The 12,840-nt window shown below is 46.0% G+C and overlaps 1 protein-coding gene across 6 annotated transcripts in view; it reads right to left on the minus strand.

The window, feature by feature from the left end:
• The window catches only part of NCALD (neurocalcin delta), a 367,272-nt gene that overhangs the window by 23,868 nt on the left and 330,564 nt on the right, over positions 1–12,840 (minus strand). Inside the window, exon 1 of one of the 6 annotated variants that reach the window (XM_035011658.1) lies at positions 10,654–11,648. The exons of the other annotated variants lie outside the window; for them this stretch is intronic. The gene's annotated coding sequence lies outside the window, so the exon portion shown is untranslated. Of the gene's footprint in view, positions 1–10,653; positions 11,649–12,840 lie in introns of those variants that run through there. 6 annotated transcript variants of the gene reach the window in all.

The following is a 12,840-nucleotide window of genomic DNA, read 5'->3' on the forward strand; positions in this document are numbered from 1 at the left end:
GGGTTGGGGAATGCCAGGAGTGGCTGGGTGGGTGTCAAAATGTTAGCTAAGAAGCCAGGGAAGGCCCCATTAAGAAAGTGACATTGGCAAAGGAAGAGAGGAGGGGAAGGAGGGAGCCGTGGAGATGACTGGGAGAAGGCTATTCCAGGCAGAGAAAACAGCCAACGAGAAGGGTCTAGATGGGGAGCAGGCTTAGGGGGTCAGGGATGCGGCTGGGGCGGAGGGCGGGGAGGAAAGCGGATGAGACCAGAACAGTAACGAGGGCCGGGTGACGTGGGACCCATAGGAGACGCTAAGGGCAGTGGCTTCCACTCTGAGTGAGACGGAGCCATTGCAGGATTTGGGGTTATACTCTACCAGGAACTCTCTGGCTGCCGCTTTGAGAGTAAACCAAACGAGGGTAGCACAGAGGCAGGGAGACAGCTGGGAAACCGTGGCAAGGACCCAGACACGAGCCAAGGGCACCGGGACCAGGGTGGCAGTAAGCAGAGAAGGTGAGAAGGGCTTGGATTCTGGACACAGCTTGAAGGGAGAGTCCACAGGATTGGATGATGGTTCGTGAACAAAGAGACTGGTCCAGCAGAACTCCAAGGTTCTGGCCTAAGCAACTATAAGGATGAAGTTGACCCTGAAATGGGAAAAATGCAGAAGCAGGGCTTTGGGGTGAGGCAGGGGCATGGCTCTCGGTGTTTCTGTGCCGGTATTCATTCCGAGATGCCCAGCATATACCCAGCTGGAGATGTCAAGTAGGTAGCTAGATGGGCAATGTCTGGAGTTAGAGGAAGAGGTCCAGGGAGAGAATACATTCGGGAGTCATCAGCATACAGACAATATTTATAAGCCAAAGACTAGATGAAAGCCCCAAGTCAGTGGTGGTGGGTAAAGGAGAAAAGGGGACGGTGAGCCCTTATCTGTTCTGACGCATAGACTTGGGGGGAGGAGAAGGAGCCGGTAAAGGAGAACGAGAAGGAGGCCCGTGAGGCGGCAGGAAAACACAAAGCTGACTCTGCCCGCTTCCCTGCTGCGAGCTCCATGCCCAGCTCAAGGAGCACCTGCAAAGCATCAGTGCCGAACAGAAGAAGGAACTGGCTCTTGGTTCCCTCCCTGGGTGCTCCCCACACCTGCCCCACACCTGTGGAGGACGCCACCTGCCATCCAATCGCCCACTCCAAAGCCCTAGGACTCCTCTGTCATTCCTTTCACTTTTGTCCCCAAATCTGTCTCAAATCCATTGACTTTTCAGCATCTCCCTCATTACCACCTCGGTCCAAACTGCCACCATCTCCATCCCCGGATTCTGGATCACTCTCTCCACTGGGACACCCCTCTCCCCACCCCCACCCTGCCCCAGTCTCTTCCCCACGGCTCCCCAGAGTGACCTTTTAAAAACACACAACAGACGATGTCACTCCTCTGCCTCAAGCTCTAGAAGCGCTTCCGAACACACTTGGAATAAAATCCAGACTTCCCCGCTGGGCCTCCAGGGTTCCGTATAAGCCGCCCAGGGCCACCTCTGACTCATCTCTCAGTCCCCTGTGCCCCCGGTCCCCTAGCCTCCCACATGGCCCATCTTTTACCTCTAAGGGCCTTTGCTTTAGAGCCTTGAACAAGACTTTTAAGTAGTAAATATATCTCAACCCTTTAGTTTATATGCCTATATATAAATCTTAAATATATATAACATATATAAAAATATATGTTTACTAAATATATATAAAAGGCATATCCTATATTTTATAAATATATAACTATTTATATAACTATGTATATTATTTTGGCTGAATCTGTGCTGCATTTCATTAAGTGAAAAGGACCTCAATTCTGTGAGACATCGGCATTCTGTTATTTAGTAGTTTACTCTGGGATGGGCAGTGTGGAATTTGCAACTTATTCTGGGTCATATCCAGTCTCCCAGGGTCCAAAACATAAATCTGGGGTTAATACTGACCACAGATGAGAAAGGAAAAATATACAGGATAAGAAGACACCAAACCACCAGCAAAGAACTATGACCAGGAATCTAAAACATAAAGTCAACTTCCCATTTAAAACGAAGAGAAAAAGGAATAGCTCCTAAAAATGACACCCCAGGGAAAGGAAATGGTGAGTGGTGGATACTCCTTTGGAAGACAGGTGCTCCCTTCTTTATATCTTGGACCTGTGATTCCTCATCCAGTTCCACAAACTCCATGAGTTAATTCTTGAAAGCCCAGAGTGAGATTTTCCAGGGCGAAGTCCAACTTACTCTGGAAAGCTTGGCTAACTTCAGAAAAGTCTCAATGCAAACTGCACCGAGGGCTCCTAAAATGGAATTTGCAAGATGCTAGCAGCTGAAGTCAGGTGGAGCCGCAACAAGGAACACAGACCCCACAGTGATTCCAGAAAGAGACCAGGTTGATTAAAATGTGCGCCTGTCTGGGACATGTGACCTTGTCCTCTAAGAGTTGCTCTGAATTTTTGACCGATGGAATGTCTACATTATGAAAACATAACCAGAAAAAGTTTCCTAAAATATAAGAAAGGAAATGATAAGAATTATAGCTGCATGGGAACAAGTGTTCATTTACTATGGCATCAGATATTGCAGACATCTGAATTTTGTAGGTGGCTAAAATCCAGCAAATTCATTTCTAGGTCAGTTGTCCCTGATTTTTACTGGGGGTGGGGGGTGGGGGGGGGGAAGGACTACAGGAAAATCTGAAGAGCACACTGCTCCAGAAATTTCTCTTCAATGGAGCTTGTCTCTTAGTGGAAGTTTAAAAGGAGAACCTATATATAAACTGATATATTTATATATAGTGGACAAATTAGGAAATAAAACAGTGGTGCATACAAGGAAGAATTAAAATATTAAAGAGGGAGAACTGAAGTCATATAACAGTTTCACTAACTTCCTTTCATGTTGCCCAAAGAATATTCTCTCCTCTGGCCTCTGGTAAGAGTTGCTGAGACCTATTTCCTACCACCTCCAGTGCCTCACGAAGGTGGTTTTGCTGACATCGCCTGGAGAATCGTCACCTTCCAGGCCTGTCCCACGGCTACTGCGTGCAGAGAGGCCTTTTTCCCCATGAGGATGGGCAGGCCGACCCCACACCTGTGACTGACGGCTGGTCACACGCCTGGTGCTTGCTCTCCTTGGTGACAGGGCTTGAGATGAGAACTGAACCCCTACACAAATGCAGTGAGCAGGAGGCTCACTAGCCTTCTTCTTGCTGCCTTCCCCGGGCTGTGTGCGAAAGCCCAGGAGACACAGTTGGTCTTCTCCAGGTGAGCAGGCGTTACAGTCTCTGAATTATCTGGGCTCTAGTTCTATAGACTCTGCATTTCAGACTGCAGAGGGCCTGGTCTTGGGCTCTTGTCTAAGTTCTGTTTTCCATTATTACTGCCAATAAAACATATTTCTAATAGAATCTGAATAGAACATTATCGAACAACCCCCTCCCCAAAATGGAAATATCATTTTTGGTTTTGCTCTTTACCAAAGTAATACATCATTATTGTAAAAACTGTAAGTAATAAGGGGATATAGAAATTAGAACACGAACACTCGCCGTGATCCAATATGACTGCATAGAAGATAACCACTGTTGATGGTTTTATTTATATACATCCTCTTAAACATTTAAATGCACATAAATGAAATCTGTACACTCCAACCACAAATGGGATCACATTATCCTATTCTTTTTTTTTAAATATTTTATTTATTTATTTGACAGACAGAGACACAGCGAGGGCAGGAACACAAGCAGGGGGAGTGGGAGAGGGAGAAGCAGGCTTCCTGCCGAGCAGGGAGCCCGATGCGGGGCTCGATCCCAGGACCCTGGGATCACGACCTGAGCCAAAGGCAGACACTTAATGACTGAGCCACCCAGGCGCCCCCACACTATCCTATTCTTTAACCTTTATTTTCATTGAAAAGTATATTGTGGATATTCTTCCACGTTATACATGTGGATGTATCTCATCTTTTTAAATTGCTGAATTTTCGGGGCGCTTGGGTGGCTCAGTCGGTTAAGCGGCTGCCTTCGGCTCAGGTCATGATCCCAGAGTCCTGGGATCGAGCCCCGCATCGGGCTCCCTGCTCAGCGGAGAGCCTGCTTCTCCCTCTCCCTCTGCCTGCCGCTCTGCCTACTTGTGCTATCTCTCTGTCAAATAAATAAATTTAAAAAAATAATAAAAAAATAAATTGCTGAATTTTCACTGATTGATTGATTCACTGGACAGTACTGAGCCAAGCATTGAATTAGGTAACTGACAGAGTGGTTACTAATGTGAGCATTACAGTCCTTTTGGCGTTCCATTGCATGATATTTGTTTAACTAATCCCTCTTGATGGACACTTAGGTTGATTCTGCTTTTTTTTTTTTTATTCCCTTGGCATTTACCTCAGTCCTGGTTCCCAGATTCCCTGAGTCACAGATATTACAAAGAGGTTCTTGATGTCTTTGATAAGTACCATGATCTCCAGACCCTCCCTTAGAAATTCTCCAACAAGAAATTTTCCCCTGGCGTCTTTACATCCTAACTGTGTGTTTTGCAAGAGTTTACACACCAGCGAGGATTAGACTTGAAGAAGCATTGGAACTGGATGGGGAATTCCCCCCCAGCCCCTCCGGGCTGCCCGTATTACAGGCATACACGTAAGAGTGTAGCCTTTACTATCTCTAGCACTTCGGAGGGCACACTCAGCCTGCTCTTTCAAGAGTGCGTGACCATGGGCATGGAAATGACCCCTCTCTTGGTTTGGCCCAAAGAGATCTTTTGTCCAAACAGCACCCTAAGTGCTCTGTTTCTTGATGCTCCCTCCTGACCTTCATTCAGCCACTCACTCACTCCTCTCCCTGGTACTTCACGTCCAGCTCTTGGCTGACTCCCCACCGCTCCCTCCTGGATGGCCACCAGTTAGAGGTGAACCTACATTGTATGCTTCACGTGCCCTAGTAAGTGGCCAAGGGCCGTACTAAATGGTCACCTTCCAGGGCTGCAGAAACTACAGAGCTGTCTCAAAGACAGAGACTGTTGGAGTGCCTGAAGTTGAGGGCTTGCAGATGTCCCCTTGCCATCACACCTGCCTGTCTGGGCTGCCTCGGGGCCGGGGGCCAGGTCAGAGCCGGCTGCCGTGGTGGAAAATGGGCGGACCTCTGGGGGTCCTCAACACTCCTCCAGGGCTGTCATAGGCTAAGACCCTACCACGGCCGACTTCTGTGGAATTCTGATCACTGGAAATGTCTACTTAACTAAAGGCACTAAATGTCCTCTCATTTAAAAGAGAGGAATTATTACCTTGGGTTTTGACAAGACAATGAAGCAAAACAGTAAGCCATCATGCGCTGAGGAGGACAAATAGGTCAGCTACGGGGATCTGGGCCTCACCACTTCACCAGCAGCGGGAAGTACCAGAGGAGTGCTACTCCCTGTTTTTAGAAATCCTCTTGGGGCCACAGATGCATTTAGTTAATTGCTACAAGCCCCTCCATAGAGTCTAAGAATAGTTCATAATTATTTTTTTTTATTTATTCAGCAAGCATGTGTTTAACATCTACTGTTTCCTGGCTTCGCATGAATATTCTTACTAAAAAATAGTATCCTACATGGGATAGGAAAAGGAAGGGAATCTGGGATTCTAGTTGCAGCTCAAAGCAGTTTGCATTAATATTTTATTTTCACAATGTTGCTATAGAGTTGGTGAGAGGGCTATTATACCTTGGTTTTACCCAAAGGACAAGGGGTTCAGAGAAGCTAACTATTATGACAAAGTCCTGCAGGATCAGAGGCACCCTTCCCATCCCCCACCCCTCCACATCCCCGCTCCATCACCTGTGGTGTTTGAAGGGCTGCTTCTGCTGGAACGTACCGATCGACCACTTTCTACCCTGGCCAACATGGCTGAAATATGAATGTTTGTCCATCCAACAAACGTCTAGGTGAGAAGGCTAACAGGAAGACTATGAAGTTGCATCTTTTAAGCTCTTGCACATTTTGCATCCTCCAGCAGGGTGTGTGGAAACAGAATTGGACTTGCCAGCAGAAAAACAAAATTGAAGTCTTTATTATAGTACCGTCTTATGGGACCTTGGGGAAGTCATTTGACCTCTCTCTTGGTCTCACTCTTCTTCAGAAAGTAGGCATAATAGGGGCGCCTGGGTGGCTCAGTCGTTAAGCGTCTGCCTTCGGCCCAGGTCATGATCCCAGGGTCCTGGGATCGAGCCCCGCATCGGGCTCCCTGCTCCGCAGGAAGCCTGCTTCTCCCTCTCCCGCTCTCCCCGCTTGTGTTCCCTCTCTCGCTGTGTCTCTCTCTGTCAAATAAATAAAATCTTTAAAAAAAAAAAAAAGGAAGTAGGCATAATAACACCTTCTCCCAGGGCTGTCTGAAGGACTAAGTGAGAAAAGGAGTCCCAGTGAACCCGGAAAAAAGCTCAACATTGTGTCTTGCATCCAACAGGTGCTCAGTACACATCCACTATTAATCTAAATGAAACAAAGGTTCAGTGGATTGTTTACAAAGATGAGCCTTCCAGATTTGGGAACACTCTCCCCCTTGCTTTAATGGAGAATTAGAAAAACAAGAGCAGAACAGTCACATGAGGGAAGAAAATAAGAGAACTACTGTTAGCTTCCAACCTGACTCCCCTCCCTGGGATCACTTGCCAAAATGTGACAGACGTTTGCGGATTTGTACCCAGAGAGGACTCGTGCCAGACTCCCATGGCTGAGTGTTTTCCCTGCATGGAAGTTATTATGCTAACCTGAAATTAAGCAAGAGGTCCCATTAGAGAAGCGGCAGATGGAGAGCAGGACACTGTTTCTTTCTCTGGTCTTCTATCCTGAGGCTGCGGAGGGCTAAGTGGGGTTTGGGTGGAATCAGAGCAGGCTCAGACAAAGATGCTCAAGAACTGATGGTTTCCTTCTGCGGAGCCTATTTCCCATTGACCATTCCCGCTTATGTCACTTTTAAGAAGTCCATGAAGTGAGGACAGCTGGGATATTCACACATTTTGACGCTAGGTGAATAGCAAGGTGGTTGGCAAATACTCCTGGCGATTGTTCCGTTGGTAGTGACCAAAGCGACTGTGTATGGACTTGTCAGTGAAGTGAATCTTTCTTCTACTAAGAATAGCTGGGGAGCTGGTAGCTTCCTTGTCTAGGGCCAAAGTTTACCAGGAATGGTATTAGGTTTGTCTTTCTTCTTACCTCTTGTTTTGCCTAGGAAACCGAGTGGTCTCAAGGCATTTTTTGGATGGTAATACAGTCACTGTAAGTTAGCTAAGGAAAAGACAAAGTCCCCCAGAATACAACAGACGCTCTATGGGGCTGATCGCCTTTCATAGGAGGGGTGACAAAGCACAATGGTTAAGTACATGGGTGTTGGAATCAGAGGGTCCTCAGATCCAACCCTCGTGACAAGACATACTAGCTGTATGGCCCTTAGGGACTTACCACCCCCCACCATATCCTCATGCCTCCTTCCTCACCTGCTTCAGATCTGCTCCAATGTCCCCTTCTCAGTGGCGCCCTCCCTTACCTCCCAGTAAAAATTTTAACACCTTTTGCTCTACTTTGCTGATTGCCTTAACACTTATAATAAACTATCACCTTAATTTTATTGTCTATTTTCCCCAACCACAATAGATTCATTTTTACCAAAAAGCCAAAAATAAAAATTTAAAAATCTGAATTTTAACCATGGTATGCATGTACTTTAAATCATTTCTTTCCTTTAGCTCACAGGGCTTTCCATATGCATTAGAAGGTGTGCCTTTAAACATTTAAATCTGTCTGCAATAGATCAAATAATAGGATTGGAAAGTTAGAACAAACACCATTCCTGGAGTGAAACTGAGAGCTACGTGCTGGAGTATACAGAAGCTTAGAGCAATGTCTTCCTTCCTGGAGATGCCATTTCCCTTTGAATGATTTCACAAGAATTTCCTAAGCATGTGTTATGTACCTAGAGCGGTGCAAGATATTACAGTGGATTCAAAGCACAGATGGATTCAAATGGGATGGCATGGCAGGGCAGACAGGTCAGCTGGTCAGCCTGAGAACCCCATTGTTTCACATCACAGACGTAGTCTCTACACTCAAGGAGCATAATCTAGGCAAGCCAGTGATGCGTTATCCATGAAGCACTGCGGGTAGGAGTCATTTTCACTGTGACACTGGGTTCAGGGGTAGTTAGAATGATGGGATTTTGCCTATAAGCCTATTCGTTAAAAAAGGTTCAGGTGGCTTCACAGTCACAAGAGGACAAGGCAGTGCACCAGGTGAGTACAAAGAGAAAGTGATGCTTTTCTCTTGAACCTTCCCTGCCCCTCAGTCCTCAGACTCCCTCAAAAAACACAGAGCTGTGAGTGATGCTACAAATTCCGAGCCTGTTTTCATTAGTCCCAGACGCCAGAAGAAATGATGACAATAAACTAATCTCTTTAGAGATTTATGAGGACATGAAATCAGATTTGAATTGTAAAAACACCCTGAGGATGAAGCTTGCAGGATAGCTCTGAATATAGCATCTCATGACCAAATTTTGGGTGAAACCTGTTCCTCTCTGCTTGGGTAGGAACTGCAAATAGGGTGAATGAAGATTCCCCCCCTCCCCCAGTACTTGGAATAACAACAGTGAGGGGAAGAGGATTCCTTTGGGCCACGGTGTTGGACAGGAAATCACAGAGGTGGCTTAGAGTCTTGGAGCATGTATCCTCACTTATCTCCTGAGAGAAGGTGGAAAAGCCCTGAGATATAAAGAGCACATGGCACTGACTTAGAGGAAGTCCCCCGTGTGACTTCCAAGGAGAAAACAATTTGCTGGTGGAAGTCTCGAAGACCGATCAAGGCTCAGTCCCCGGGCCATCACCCCATTGCTATCTCCCCTTTCTCCCTCCTCAGCTCCCACCATGTTTGGCATTCAGGGTCCTCATGATCCTCCTCAGGGACTCCAGCCCAATCCCTCTGCATCCATCCAGGCTTCTTTCTGACACCCCCCTTCCACCCTGTTCACCACTGGAGGCAACCTAGCATGGTAGTTGGGAGGATGGTCTTTCTGGAGAGACCTAGACAGGAACCCCAGCTCTGTCTCGCCAGAATATCCCTCACCCCCACCCCTTCCCAAAGCAAAAAAAAAAAAGAGAGAGAGAAAACATTTTTAGTTTCTTGAAACTACAGCATGTTAAACATCTCCATTTCCAAAAAGACTCATGGCTTCACATTTGCATAATTCAAAGTTCACTTGGATGTTTTTCTTTTTCTTTTCTTTTTTTTTTTTTAAGATTTTATTTATTTATTTGAGAGAGAGAGAATGAGAGACAGAGAGCATGAGAGAGAGGAGGGTCAGAGGGAGGAGCAGACTCCCTGGAGAGCAGGGAGCCCGATGCGGGACTCGATCCCGGGACTCCAGGATCATGACCTGAGCTGAAGGCAGTCGCTTAACCGACTGAGCCACCCAGGCGCCCCCACTTGGATGTTTTTCATAGTCAAAGAAATAGCCCCAAAGTAATACAGAGGTCTCCATCTCTAGCAAGACAGTGTTTGCAGATTTTTAAAAGACCCTTTTTTTTTTTTTTTTTTTTAAGCTTCTCCCTGTCAAGGTTTAAAGAAATCTACAATCAGAGTTTCAGGCTGAGCAGGGATCCTGTTTCATTAGTTTATCTACCATATATCTCCATTGTTCAGGTCAGGCTTGGTCGGGAAACTACCTGTGAGAATTTTTATTTACCATGTATTCCTATTCTAGTGTTTCCTGGCCTTTTATATGTCTTAGCACACATATCTGTGCAGCACCCTGGGGTAGGTGGGTGAGGGTGACCAAGGCTCTAGGAAGCCTGAGGGCTCCTGCCACCTGGACAGGGCGTGTGAGATTTCCCGGTGCCACAGTATAATAATCATTGCGTAACGTGCGTGTGGTCTCCTTTGCTCCTTTCACCCTGGAGTGTGTGCATGTGTGTGTGTGTGTGTTCGTATGCCAGGCGTCAGTGCAACTGTGAGCATCCTGTCAGCTCTGTGGGTTGAACTCCGCGTGCTTTTACAGTCTCCTCAGTAAAACTTCCAGGGCGCCCGGCTGGCTCAGTCGGTGGAGCTTGTGACTCTTGATCTCAGGGTCGTGAGTTCGAGCCCCACGTTGGGTGTAGAGATTACTTAAATAAAAAAATAAATCTTAAAAAAAAACCACCCAACTTTTCAAAGCTGCTGCTTTGCCCTCTGACATTCACTTTTAACCAGGCTTTTGTTTCTTTTTTTTTTTTTTAAAGATTTATTTATTTATTTATTTGACAGAGAGAGAGAGACAGCTAGAGAGGGAACACAAGCAGGGGGAGTGGGGAGAGGGAGAAGCAGGCTTCCCGCTGAGCAGGGAGCCCGATGCGGGGCTCGATCCCAGGACCCCGGGATCATGACCTGAGCCGAAGGCAGACGCTTAACAACTGAGCCACCCAGGCGCCCCTAACCAGGCTTTTGACTGTTGATTAGAAAGAAGCCCTGAAAATAATTACATTATCCAGAAATAAGATCATTTGTCTTTTTCTTTTAAAACAATTTTCTTGTTATAATCACTTCAATTGTTTCTAAATTAAGCCTTATGAATGGTTCGGCAGAATGGATGGTCTCCATGAGCAGAAATGCTTCCCAAAAGAACCAAGCCTTGTTACTAGAACTGACCTGTTGCAGAAATCCCCGTCTATTTGCTGAACAGGATTAACAAGAGGACCAGCTGAGGCAAGTGTTGTAGGGCCTTGTGGACCTCAAGCTTGACAACAGGAATATTATGGAATAACTATTAGATCATAGGCCACGGTGTCCAACAGATCAGGGTCCAAATCCTGCTCTGCCACTCAAGAATACGGCAGGCTACTCTCAGCTCCTCAGTTTTGCCACCTGCAAAATAGTGATCATGAGTGTGTGGGGTGCACGTGTTGTTAGGAAGTAAACAGACCTAAGATGCCTTTACGTACATGGGGAAGGAGAAGGATGCACACTCCCTCTGCCTCTATTCGGGCCACTCCTCAGGAAGCACTAATGTCACTGGGTAAGTTTCCAGGTTACAGATTTGCCAAAAACAAGGATTACAGTTTGTTCATTCCCTCTGCTTCTCGCTTTCAGCTGGCTCTAGAGATAAGCAGGAATCTCTGGCACTGTCTCCCCCATCCCTTCTGCTTACAGGTACTACAGTGACTCTCTCCCCTCCAGTTTAGCTGCCCGATGGTGGTAATGCTGAAATTTGAGTTGAGAGGGTGGAGGCCTCGCATGGGCCTCGAGCCTAAATCATCCACTCCAACCTGATCCGTGGAGAGGCCTGCCCTGGTTGTCCGGCTAATAAGAAGTGCTTTGATTTCCCGAGGTCTGTATCTTTATAGTTCCCAGTGGGAAGAGGAGGGGACTGGCAGAACAGGATTTGGATATTTCCAGGTCTCGGTACAACATCAACTAACACTACCTCATGGAATAAAATGGTAGCCCACACACACCAAAAAGAAGCGTCACTCTCCTAACAAAGGCGATATGCAATCCTCCAAGATGTTCCCATTCTAGAGATAGGGATGCTTCCACTCCCTTTTTAAAAATTCCCTTTCTTGTGTTAGCAACCAGATAATGCTCAGCTGGACCTTTCTGTCAGAATGTCAGCCCTTCCTGCCTAGGTGTGGATGGTGGGAAGTGAGCAGCCTTGCATCTCATCTTTTGCCAGGCGATGAGGCAGGGCTGCCTCTTCTGAGAGGTGTTTGCATTTGGCCCTGGGAAATCTGAACTGTAGAGATGACATCCTCCCATACAGCAGGCTCTCTTTTTCAGCAGGGAAGGCAGACTGGGTTTCTTTCTTTCTTTTTTTTTTTAAATAAAAAATGGATTCAAATGCAGAAATGGCCAGAGTGTCATTACATGCTTTTATGCTCTGTTAAAAACCACACATAGCTAAGGTGGCAACAAAGCAAACGCCCATCAACAGATCAATGGATAAAGAAAATGTGGTATATAAACACCACAGAATATTATTCAGTCTTAATAAAGAATGAAATTCTGATAGATGCTATACACCATGGATGAACCTTGAAAATATTATGCTAAGTGAAATAAGCCAGCCATAAAAGAACAAATATTGCATGAATAGTCAAATTCAGAGAGACAGAAAGTAGGAGAGAGGTTACCGGGGCTAGGAGAAACGGAGTGAACAAGGAGTTAGCGCTTACTGTGTATATAGAGTTTCTGTTTGAGGTGATGAGAAAGTTCTGGAGATGGACTGTGGTAATGGTTACACAACATTGTGAATGTACGTAATGCCACTGAATTGTGCACCTAAAAATGGTTAAAATGATAAACTCCATGTTATGTATATTTTACCACAAAAAATAAAGAAACAAATTAAGAAAGAAAGAAAAAAAAATTGAAGAAAAAAGAAAGAATTACCCAGCAGTCCTGGGATACCAACTCCATGGAAGAGAAGGGCCCAGAATTCCACCCTAACTTCCCAGCATCCACATGTCCCTGGAGCAGAGCTTTTCTGAGTGGCCAAGACAAGATCAAAGCCAAAGGAAACAATGCTCTTCACAAGACCTGGCAAAAAGCACTTATTAAAGCAGTCCCATTGACAAAATAACGGACTCCATGATTGTTTCTGTTCATTCAAGGGGACAGCAGGCCCCAGAGGCAGGGAGGGGCAAGCAGGATTCTGCTTTCAAAGGCTGCCTGAACCTTTGACCAAATAGTCACCGAATAAGCCTGTTACAGTCCCCAGCACATGATTTATGACCATAGATAGTATTTATTTCCAAATTAGAACTGTAAATTCTCTAGATGTTTCTAAAGAAAAAAAAAAAAGGATGATTTCCATCAAACAATGGCATTTTTTGGCTA

The sequence above is a fragment of the Mirounga leonina genome, unplaced genomic scaffold (assembly GCF_011800145.1).
Source record: "Mirounga leonina isolate KUSES-001 unplaced genomic scaffold, KU_Mleo_1.0 Mir_165, whole genome shotgun sequence".
Taxonomy (NCBI): Eukaryota; Metazoa; Chordata; class Mammalia; order Carnivora; family Phocidae; genus Mirounga; species Mirounga leonina.